The following is a 12,444-nucleotide window of genomic DNA, read 5'->3' on the forward strand; positions in this document are numbered from 1 at the left end:
GACTCTAACATGGAAAAAGTCTAGGAGGTTTACAAAATCATGATTATTAAGGGAAAGGTCTTAAGACAGAGTTCAACAATTCATCAGTTCTTCCAACATTAAAACAAACTTTTTTCAACCCCAATAGTGGACCTGTAAATTCTTTGTCAAAGAATGTTGAAGATACAATTTCAAAGGGAAACCAGACAAGTGTTTGAAAAAAAAAAAAAAAAAAAGCCTTATGAAGCTCAAGACACCCTCAGATGTAGAAAGTTGGGAAATAGAGAAAGTGAGCAGAGGAAATAGTAACATATTTTACTTTTTTATTTATCCATTGGTATCTCTTTATAGCCAATCTTGGTGAGAAGACACTGGGCTAGAAAGACTTAACTGAACAAGAATGTTTCTGGATTTTCATTGTAGCAGGTTATGGGATGGCACTGTTGCTCTAGAAGAGCAGAGATCTTATCACCAGCTACACCCTATACAGTTGGTAAACCTTATCTTCCAACATTTGCATCTGAAACTCCATCCATTATGCAGTACACAGTTAAAGTAAAAATGCTTTGCTGAATCCCACCTAGTGATTGGTAAATGCTGCTTATGCTTATGCAATGTATATGCACTGCATGCATTGCCTGCATCTACAAAGCAGCCTCCCCTTCTGAGGTTGGTGAAATACTGCAGACAATTCCACATCTGTCCTTTCCAGAAGTCAAAGTTTTCTTTATAAGGATAATACATGTACATGTAGTAGGGTGCTTCTCTCCCAGAGTGTATACTGCAAACAAAACTGACATCTGCAGATCATCAAATTCTGGTACTGTTTTGGCTTTCACAATGCAAGGAAACTCAGATCCCTAAAAAGTTAAAGTCACTGTTTCCGAACCACTACCTCAAACTCCCCATCTGTCTCCATCTCAGAACCCTTCGCAAGATTCAAGATTCTCAAGAACCCATCTCAGATTCAACATGTTACACTGGGACAACTGTTTACAGAGAAGACTGACAGACACACTTCTGTCCATGCATCACTAACTTGTGTTTTCCAAATACACAATTCAAGGTAACAGGAAGGCTTTCTGTAAGAAATGCTCTTAGCTCCAGACAAAGCTGGAGTTTACATTCTTTCTCTGTTCACTGAGCTGTGTTCAAATAGCTCAAAGATGACTGACTGGGGTGATGTTCAAATGCACCCAACAGGGGAGAGCTCCCAAACTTGCTTTAGAATGACTATATGTCCCTATTGGAAAGAGGTGTTTGATTATACCTACTGAAGTCCACACAGCTTATTCTCTCTCCATCTTGATTTGGAAGTTTGAATCTGTGCTCAGTAAGAGATTAGTGATGAAAAAACAGGTACAGCATTTACAGCATTTTCATTAGTGATGAAAAAACAGGTACAGTACGTATAGCTAATATCATAAGTGATTACCCATAATTACTTTAGCAATCAATTCTCAGTAATGAGGGAGTTTCCCATTTTTTTTTTCCTGTAGTGTTCTCTCAGTCAAAATCTTCTAGTTTGTCTGCTTGTCTTCTTGTTTATCTACTGTACTGACTTGCTAAAACATACAATGTTCCTTCCACAATCTTTTTCTTCTCATTTTCAGTAATATAGCATTTTTTATTATTTTTCCCCCTCACTATAGCACATATTGATGTAGTCAAACTGTATCATACAGATTGGTGGCACATTACTGTAAAATAATAAAATCCAACTGCTGACTGCCATAAATGGTACGTTAAGTTTGTATCCATATAGACTTGAAAAATATTAATCAGTGTAAACATACACTTTTCTGAGAACTTACGATATAAACTACAAATCTACATTACCTGTACACTAGCATAGGGACAGGATAATTCACTAATCCTGATCATAAGAAATTCCCTGCAATAAGTATGGGAACAACCTCCAGGAACAATTTACATATGGCCTTCATGATTTTCAGGATGCTCCTCGCAAATATCTTTCACCACTGCTTTGCATCTAGCAGTGTTGGCTTTGAGTAAGTGACTGGTCCATACGCATAACGCTCCATGAAAATCAAGTTCTTTGTATGTGGAAAATGAACTGATTGACATATAAGGAACAGCAAGAGGTCACAAGTGATACATCTTTAAAATATAAAAAGCATGCCATAAAGCCTTTTCCTGAAGTATGATTTTAAACATCTTTATAATGTTTGGAAATATAAGACAGATATGGAAGACCATAAAATTCATTAACTTAATTGTAGCAATAAAGATCCTGCATAAGGATCAGGAAAAGACTTTTTTGACATTTCACATCTAGTCATCTGACAAAGCACAAAAGGAAGATATAATGATCCTAAAACAACATTTGCCATACTTGAAACATCTGTTCCAGTCCGCATTTATAGTTCTCCTGTGTTCCCATCATTTCCTTCCATCTTATCACATATGATTCAAAACAATATAAAAACAGGTTTTCTAAATTTAAGGCAATAGGAAGGAAGGGATAAATGCACGCATATCTCTGCACCCATTCCTAGAAATTAAAGCATGCTACAGGTAACAGCGTTTACCACTTAGTTTCTTTATAGTGTCTCTGCACTCAACTCAAAACCATCTGACTTTCTGCTCCCTCTAAGTAGAGCATTAAATAGAATATTTAAGACTTAAACAACAGAGAAAAAAAAAAAAAGTGAAACAAAAAGCACACACTCAGATGCTCAAATATTGCCATTGTGTTTTTGAAGCACTTTTTTCCATCACAGAATGGATTAAACTGATATAATAACATAAGACTCTGTAGCTCAGATGGGGGTAAGGAAGGTGACTGTTCTTTAACAGAATTTATAAAATATTTATTTTCTCATTTGGGGATTATTATCTATTAAATTTCTATCAAGAAATAATAGATAATAATAAACAATTATCTAATTGTTTTGTCTGATAAGTAGATGATCGGATTCTTCAACTGTGATGATACAATGATACTCGAGCTTCTTTATACACTAAAAACCAAAGCAGAAAATGTAACAAAATAAAGGCAATCCAGCAATTACAGGCAGTGCTATAAGCAGAATACTGAACACGGAAAATGCTTTGATTTCAACTACCTATGCTATTTTATAAAAGTGTTGTTAAAGCTCTGGATCTAATTATACCCTAATGTACAATGGAGAATCAGGAATTTCAGACAGCTGTATTATTCTAGGTAAGAGACAGGTAGCCCTAATGCTATATGCACTGTGATATTACTCAGATAACAGATTCAATGGTGTTTTTTGAGTCAAAAAGCCAACATTACTACACTTGTTCACCATGAATCCTCCCAAGGGTAATAATTTTCTGATGTAACAAGGTTGGTCATATAAACTGCCTGCCTCTGTCAGCACACTGTTTGTATTAACTCATGTACTTCCACTGTAGAGAGTAGACGCATACCAATTTTATCATCTGAGAACCTCATTTCAAAGAGAAGCAGGATAAGATCATTGCATGGGAAACAAACTTACCAGGTAACTAATGTAGAGCTAGACTAACTACCTAGTGATCATTTTTATCTCAAAGTGACCACAAAAAGTTAGTATGATCCAAACTAGAATAATCTGTTAAAAATTATGAAATATTGAAATATTGTAATAATGTTTCTTTAAAAACTGAAATATTACTTAAAGCTTAACCAAAAAAGAACATTGCAATATTTCTACCCATTTCTTATTGCATTAATTGTAAATTTAAAATTTTCATTGATATTTGTGTGTGTTGTGTGAGACCCTTTACACAAGCAGGATAGCTAAAATCACAGTCTAGGGATCTAAATGCATTCTGGTAAATGAAGCCATCGTACTAGCTACATCATTTCCCATTAGTGGTTTAAGGGTTTTTTTTATTTGTTTGTTTGTTTGTTTGTTTTAAATGAAAAAAAGATGAGATTGAGGTTTGCCTCAGTCACTAACAGCAAGTATTTATTTATTTTTTAAAACAGATTTTGTAACAGCATTGTAAAACAATTAAGTTAAAAACAAAAACAAACAAACAAAAAAAAACTTGTTTGTTTATTCTAACAGAAAGGTAAACCCCAGGGTGACTTAGACCAATCAAGGCTAAGCAACAACCAGAACAGTAGCAGATGAAAGGCAGCATTGACTATTAATCATGGAAGATAAACACTTCCTCTAAGTAAATTGACTTCTGTTTGTTTTTTGAGAGTAGGTCATTGTCCAAGGTATTCCTAGGAGACAAAATTGAGGAATTTGTTTGATAAATTATTCATCATAGATCATTCCCACAATTTTAATTATGATACTCTTCCCATACCAGTCAACACACAGAAAAGCTCAAGACCACTGATTGTAGGAAACAGTTTTCACCTGCACATTGACAGTATACATGTATATAGGGACTGGATTCAGTGAGTAAAAGCTGGTATCAGCCAGTAATCTTATAGTTCACGGAAAAAGGGCAGGTGATCATGCAAAAGAATTAAGCAAGACTGAGAAGATGAGATACACAGACTCCTGAATACTGCAGTAGTTCCTGCTGGTCAGAGAGAAACACAGGTGCACTAGCTTCTCTGCCATTGTCACACTGTTCTCATTAAAAGGTGAAAAAGATGACATCTTCCAAGAGCTGAAAAAGTTGTGCTCTTCACAGGGAATGAATGAGTCCTTGTCTTCTTAAGAGCAGAGTAACCTCAGCACCAGTCAAAAACTTTCAGTCTCACATCAGTCACAACATACCTTGAAAAATTTGGCTCAAAGCACTAGACTGAATTAAAAATAATAATGAAAACATCGCTGTAAGAGTAAAAAGTGACAAAACCTTCATAATCAGACACGGTATCCCTTTTATACTTTCTGTAATGAAAATTTCTCCTTTGCTTTAAGGAAAAATTCAAGACTAGTTCACAAGAGCAACTGACAGGAAGCAACAGAAGAGAGGAGTTAAGCCCCAAAAGAGTGCTGTCAAGAAACTTTCTTCTAGGCATAAGAACAAAAATATCTAAAAAAAAATTATGGGAAGATATTCTGAGAATAGCAACAAAAACACCAATTTTAGAGTGCTTTCTTTCCTTGTAGAAATCTTTTTTCATTTTTAGTTTAGTTGACTGTTATAAGTGTAAAACTATAGAACTAGAAGATAAAAATCCCTCCAAACACCCAACTTAAAAAAAAAAAAAAAGCAACAGCACTTGAATTACACTTTGTGTGTGCATGATTAGACTCATTAAGTCTAACTAGAGTCTGAAAGAGTGAAAAATTTGGCTATAAACATGGGAAACAAACAGGATTGTCTATTCCAACTATTACAGATGTTAATTTCTTACCTACATTTGTATCACTGATACTACCTGCAGCATACAACCACCTCCAGTGAAAACCTTCCTTTTCCAAATCACAGCAGAGGCTGAGGTAAAAATACCACCTTATCACTGATATTTTTGGATAATTTTTTTTCTTGTTCTGTACAAGAGAGAAGCCCCACTTTCCCAGAGCCCTGTCATCAAGTACTTCTGTGGGACACAGATCAGACTGATTCAAATGCAATGCATATGGTAATAGGATAAACAGGAAACTATTGCAGAGGCATGCGAGTCAGCTTGTATCCTATTGCTTCCAGAATTCAGCAAGTCAGAGGGAGGCTAGCTGATTTATCCAACCAATGATCATGTTCTTCTTAAGTAAGTTTTTTCACAAAAAATCGTTCATTGTTTGTCTTGATGTTGGCAAGATAATAATGCCATCTCAAAATCAGATACCACATGACCCTTATAAAGTACTGAAGGAAGCAGATAGCACGAAGCCACCTCTATCTCAAAGCTTTTCCGAGGAATCATCTCCTCCTATATTCCATTATTTAAGGCCCCTGGCCGTAAGTGTCAGAAGAGGCCAAATAGCATTGTGGCCACATCCTGCCCCAAACTACTACCCAGTAAGGTCTATATGTCAGAAAAGACATTAGAGGGCTGCGTTGGGCAGTGCCTTAGGGATCTGCTATTTGCACCACTAAACCCTTCGGCCCACACCAGGCTGGCAGTGCCCCCAGAGCCTCCATGGCAGAATTCCCCTTTACCGCAGCTGTTGCAGCACTGTGGGTCTTGTACCTGGCATCTGCAAAGCCAGTGGTGCTGCTGCAGCACCTTCCCAGGGAAGCAACTACCAGTGGCATGCGACTTGCCCCTCTTTTTGCCCCCTCCTTCCTTTGCATCATTTTGAAGATTTTAGCTTTTGCTAGAGAAAACTAAATGTAGTGCACAACAGCAGAGAGAAGTCACTTGAATGCTTAATAAATATTAACCGATACTAGACATGCATAGGAATTAAAAAGTCAATTAATATGCAACATTTATACCTAATTAACATGCTCCAAACAATGCTAAGAGCATCAAAAACACAAACAAACAACAGGGAAATAGGTCCCAATGAAAAGTATAAAGTACTAGGGAAAAAGCATTGAGAAATCATCGTCCTTGTCTTCATCACCATCAGCAGTTGCACTGGAGACCACACTACTCACACAAAAGACACTCATCTGAAGGAATCCATCATTGTTGTTCCTATCTAGCAAGTGAGGGTGGTTTTCCTTACTGTTTTCTCATTCTTTTTTTTTTTTTTTTCCCTCCAAAACTAAGTTTCATACCATGACAACATATTGTGTCAGCTATGGGCCCTGATAATACATTGTTGAAGCAGATTCAGATGCTCAACATCTACTGTTAAACAGCTAGCAGGCTGCCAAAACAGTATGAAATCCCTAAAATTTTGTTGAAGCAGATTCACATACACGATTCACAACCGTGTATTAGCAGGATCCATAGCTGCATTTTAACAACACAGATTGTTTTCATACAGTTCTCCTCCCGCCCCATCACCAAACATTCTACCTTTATTTCCAAGCCGTAATCTATTGATGAGTTCTTGCTTTGCCACTGTTAAATGCATAACTTCTGTGAAGTGAGGAGAGCACCAGAAGGAATTGTAAATGGTGTCAGACACTTGGGATAGGATGGGGTCAGGCACTGTGAGTCTCTTCCAGTGATACATGGTGCGTTTCATTGGCAGAACATGTTTGTCATTTCAGATCTTCTGGAAGCCCTTTATTGGGTGAAAAAGTCTTTATCACAGAAGAACTTCATCTCAACTCTCATCATACTAAGCAGCTGCCTTTCCAGCTCACCTGCAATTATGATACCATTGCTCCAAGCACAACAACAACAGCTGTAATTCGGCAGCTAAGGTTGCATACAACCTGAAGCAGAGGCATGTTAACAACATTCACTGGCTATTGTCACTCTCCTTTAGCAAAACAGCAAATTTGTGATTTTCGTTTAGAGGTGACCTGCCTGAGTCACAGCATGCCACAAACACAGCCAATGCACTGGTCCCACATGTGGTTCTCCTCCTGCTTCCTTAGGAAAGGTACGCTTTGATTCCTGTCAGTCCAGCTACAAAAGCAATATCCTTTCAATATCAGCTCTGAAGCAAGCTGGTGCTACTCCTGAAGGGGAAATAGCCACCTCCTGCAATCAAAGCAGCAGAAACAGATCATTTCTAGAGGCCTTTGTTAGCTACCTACCTCCTCACAAGGGCACAGTATGTTCCCAAAGTACTGTGCAACTAAGGTAACTGCTGGGACAATTCTTTCTCCTGTGCACCTCAGGGTAACCGCCTCCTGCTGCGTGAACTTCAGCCCTGGTGCTGGTAACATGGGCCAGTGCATGTAGGAGTCAAAGAGAAGTAAGGCAGTTAGAAAACAGGCAGGAAAAGTGTCAAAACCTGGCATTCACAATGCTGGAAAGTGGCATGAAGACAAATTTTTCAAGACAGTTTTTACAAAGACCTAGGCTATTTTTATGCAAAGGAAGCTGACAGTTTAGGCTAGCACATAAATAATCTTCCTTAGAAAATAAGAAATGTTAAAAATCCACACTTTATATTTATAAGCAACAGTCAATGAAAATTAGAACTACCAATGAACTGAGCAGTTTGTCTAAGTTATTTGTCAAATTCTAGGTTTGGCTGATCACACCTCTTTGAGTCTGTTGATTTCCTTGATATTCAATTTGCATTGTAACAGCAAAATCGGAGCCTTTGCCATCTTTGTTTCCAGTGGAAAAATAATGGGAGGCTCTGATGACTGTTGAGTGAAAGACTGCCAATAAAATACATTTTTATCAATGTACATCCTGAAGTCCCTTTTCACTATGTCACACCTTCCTCAGACTTAAGCTGATTTTATCTAGTATTTATCGTTTCCATTTACTTTTAATCTATTTAATTATCAAAAGATGCAACCTTTTCAAAGAACCATGGTCCACACTGCTGTTCCCAGCATTCAGCCTGCTGCTGTACTACCTCTTGCTTCTACTCACTCTCTTCAAACACATTGTCTGATCTCTAGATGCTTGAATGCCTAAATCCCCTGTTTCTCTATACAGTTTTCATAACCCCAGCAACTCTTTTTTTTTTTTTCCTTCCGCTGTCTCACAGAGCACCACAGCAGTCTGCCCAAGCACTGAGCACAGATAGAAGTTGTCCCCACATCAGCAAGGACCTTGTGCTGTTAGACATACCACTGTTTGAACAGTCATAGCTGAGCAGGATACCATAAAACTCAGTGCAGAGGAAGATGCAATTTAAATTCAGCAGACTACCTCCTGCAGTAACTCTCAGTAATTTCACTCCATTACAGTTTTGCTGAAGTCAGAACTGGACTTACAGATGCAGACTGGGGATAAGGTCTCAAACTACCATGGATAAATCCACTTAGAACCACGCATTCAGAGGCTGAATGGTGTCTGAATAATTAACTGTTGCTGGGAAGAATCCTTCCAATACTGATAATTTCTGTGCATATGTACTTTATATCAGTGCTATTAGTCTGTTCCCTTGTGCTAACGTCCACAACGAACAGAAGGAAGTGATAGACTCAGATGACAGGCTTTCATCATTCTGAAGAACAGAACAATGGCAACAATTATGCCATGCTGACATCCCAGCCCAGCTTCAGCCCTGCCCCACCACTTAGGACTTGCCTAGGGATCACTGGACTGTATCTGATGCCAATTACCCATACTGGGCCAGAGCCTGCTATCTTGATGGGGCAGCATGCATGTATTAACTCCAGCTGAATTAAAAAAAAAAATAAAATTATTATATAGAGAGGCAAAATGTTAAATAGTGAATTATGTCTACATTGTAGATTCTGGATGGACAATGAAGAAATTCAAGGAGCTTCTTTCTCAGACAATTCCCATTTCATAGCCAGAAACAGTTCCAACACATGCAGTTGGGCATAGCAGTGTATGAGCCCACTGTGCATGCATTTCAAAAGCAGGCATAGAGAAGCAAAAAAAAAAAGGCTATACTAATACACCAGTGCCAAGCAGAAAAGCTAAATTCTCTAATGTCCTGGTTTATTATATTACTCTGATACTTTCTCCTTCAGAGGGACTGGAAGTACCAAGGAAAGTGAATGTCAAGTATATTGTAACCCTAAAATCACAGCAGCATTAAGTCCTTATATCTTTTAATTATTTCCCTTCTCCTTTGTCCAGTTCACTGACTTTGTCACAGTTAAAAGTACTTTTGCTAGAAATACAAAACTAATCAGAAGATACTTGTTATAAAACCTTACTTCACTCTGACTTTGGCTGATCAAAACATGGCTAGTGAAGTTATATGTAAGTAATTAAATGAATACTTATACCATGAATTGACAAGTGTCCTTACTGAAGTGTGTGGAAGTCAGCACATTGCTAACTTCAGTAAGATGATTTATATATTAAACTTCATGTTATTGTCAAGGCTATGCTGTTTTGTTCCAAATGCTATGTCAATTGTAGTGGTCTTCCATGGGCAAGAACTACATAATTGCATGCCTACACAGAAAAAAATGGTCCATGTTTTCAGCCTTCCTGAACAGAAACAAATGCTTCTGCAGAATGGATTACATGAATGAAGTTGTTACACAGACATCTGCTGAACTTGTTTACAAGAACTCCAGTCCTAAGTGACAACTTGAGCTTGATACCAAACCTATCACTGCTTCTGAAAGCTGTTATTAAAGTCTGTACAGTTGACTGCAGTCATGGTAAAGCCTTGAAAGTATGCCTGCAGTCACTGAACTGACAGCAAATTAAGTCAAATTCATTTGCTCTCAGGTTTACCAATGAGATGAAAGTAATTCCAAAAGCAGAAATATACCCTTCACCAGGAAAATAAACCCAACTATTTCTTTAAATTTCAAGAGACTTCATATTCACTGAACATGGAGAACAAGGAATGAAATAGCATCCCATGTTGGCATTATTAAGATGCAAAGTCCTTCTGCCACAGATATGTATAGATTTTTAGATGTAAGAGAAAAAAAAAAATCTGTTTTCAGACTTGGATTTTTTCCACTACCAGCATTTAAATTGTGACAAGGCATCAAATAACCAGAAAACCCTGTATGTGAGGTTTTTAAACTTCACAATACAGCACTGAATAGAACCATGGTATATCCTGATTTGGAAAGGACCCACAAGGATCATCAGGTCCAACTCCCGGCTCCATACAAGACCACACAAGAGTCAGACCATGTGTCTGAGAGTACTGTCCAAACGCTTCTTGAATTCTGTCAGGCTCGGTGCCACAACCACTTACCTGTGGAGCCTGTCCCAGTGCCCGACCACCCTTTGGGTGCAGAACCTTTTCCTAACACCCACCCTGACCCTCCCCTGTCCCAGCTCCATGCTGTTCCCTCGGTCCTGTCACTGTCCCCAGAGAGCAGAGCTCAGCGCCTGCCCCTCCGCTCCCCTTGTGAGGGAGCTGCAGGCCACCATGGGGCCTTCCCTCAGCCTGCTCCACTCTGGCTGGACCTCAGCAGCTCCTCATACACCTTCCCCTCCAGACCCTCAGCTATCTTTGTAGTCCTTCTTTGGAAGTTAATATTTATCTGTTTGTATATTGTGGTGCCTGTACTACACACCATTCTCAAGGTATGGCCACACAGCACAGAGCAGTGTGGAAATAAGCTAGATGCATTCATTTCATATAGCTGCAATACCCTAGCAGCTAAAAGCAATGTTGTACTGCTGTTTCAGGTGACAACACTGACTGCTTGGTCAGTATTTGAAGTTAAGTCTTACAGACCATAAGGTCACAACTGGATGATGCTTTCTGCATGAAGTGAGATCCTGACATCATAATGGGAAAAAAAAAAAATACTGCTTCTATTCTTTTTTTTTTTTTTTTTCCCATTCAGCTGCTAACTCTGTTATTTTTATTGCCTCTCTTTTCCTCATTCATGAAACACAGCTAATACTTCAGAAGTAAAATTTATTGTTCATTACTTATAGCAAATTAAAAAATAATGATTTTCTTTCCACTAAACCCAGCAGTAATATCTTTCCCTTCAACTTTCTGACAACGTTTGGTCCAGTAGTTTTGCATTTAACCTTTACTTCCCAGGATCAGAAGTCACTTCACAGCTGTGCAATCAGCCTCTCAGAGTAGCAATAAATCTTATCTTCTATTACTATTCCCATATCAAAAGTAATTGTATACTTCATGCATAGCAGCTAGATAATAAATTTGCAGTTTATCACCACAGGATTTCAAAGAAAGCATGGCTGAAAATAACGTGGTTAACATACTGTCCCAACTTTTCACTCTGTTACTACAGTGAAGGTTCAGATATGAATATCTGACTGTCAAGAATTTCAGTAACACAGAAATAACCACCTCCTAATAAAGGCCTGTTCAGAGCTGGTGTTCAGCATAGGCAAGAAAGAAAGAAGGCTGCTCAGTGGGATGAGATGCTCAGAGATGAGAGTAGCAAAATGTGGTGTCATGACTCAGCTTCTCCTCAACTTCCTCCTTAAGCCACCCTTCTCAACCTCCCTTCCTACAGCTCCTCCTGACAGTATGGTTCACCAGTGCAACAGCGATCCTGGCTTCTGCACCCTAATATGGTCCTGCTTTGTACTGCTTTTAAATTTTAGTAAGCATAGGGAAATCTCTTTGCCTCAAGTGAATTATGAAGTTCTGAGTGAACAACTATTTCTTGATCTCCGTGTCAAGACAAACCAGTAAGGAATTCCCAGCAGACAAGGCTCAGGGCCTATCAAGTTTAATTTCTTTAGACAAAAAGCCCCTTAACCTCCACCAGGAGCCACCCCAAACATCACTGATCTTTGCAAACTGATTGCCACTGAGATCTCCCAGCCTGCTTCACTGGGAAGCTACCAAGCAGCTATCAAAAACCTGACATTTACTGAAATTAGTTACGTTATCATAACCTTTGAAAAAATACAGGTCAGCCAATTATTGCTGACCATGGCTTAAGCTATCCCTGTGGTCTATGCTTAGGAATTTTATTTACTCCAGCTTTCAAAGGGAGTATGGAAATATGATCTTAATAATTTAGCTCCTCTGAACTATTACTCAGATTTTAATGTCGCATTTAATTTCACACCAAAAGAATTACTGAAAACATGAATTGTGT

The sequence above is a fragment of the Aythya marila genome (genome assembly GCF_965140915.1).
Source record: "Aythya marila genome assembly, chromosome: 2".
Taxonomy (NCBI): domain Eukaryota; kingdom Metazoa; phylum Chordata; class Aves; order Anseriformes; family Anatidae; genus Aythya; species Aythya marila.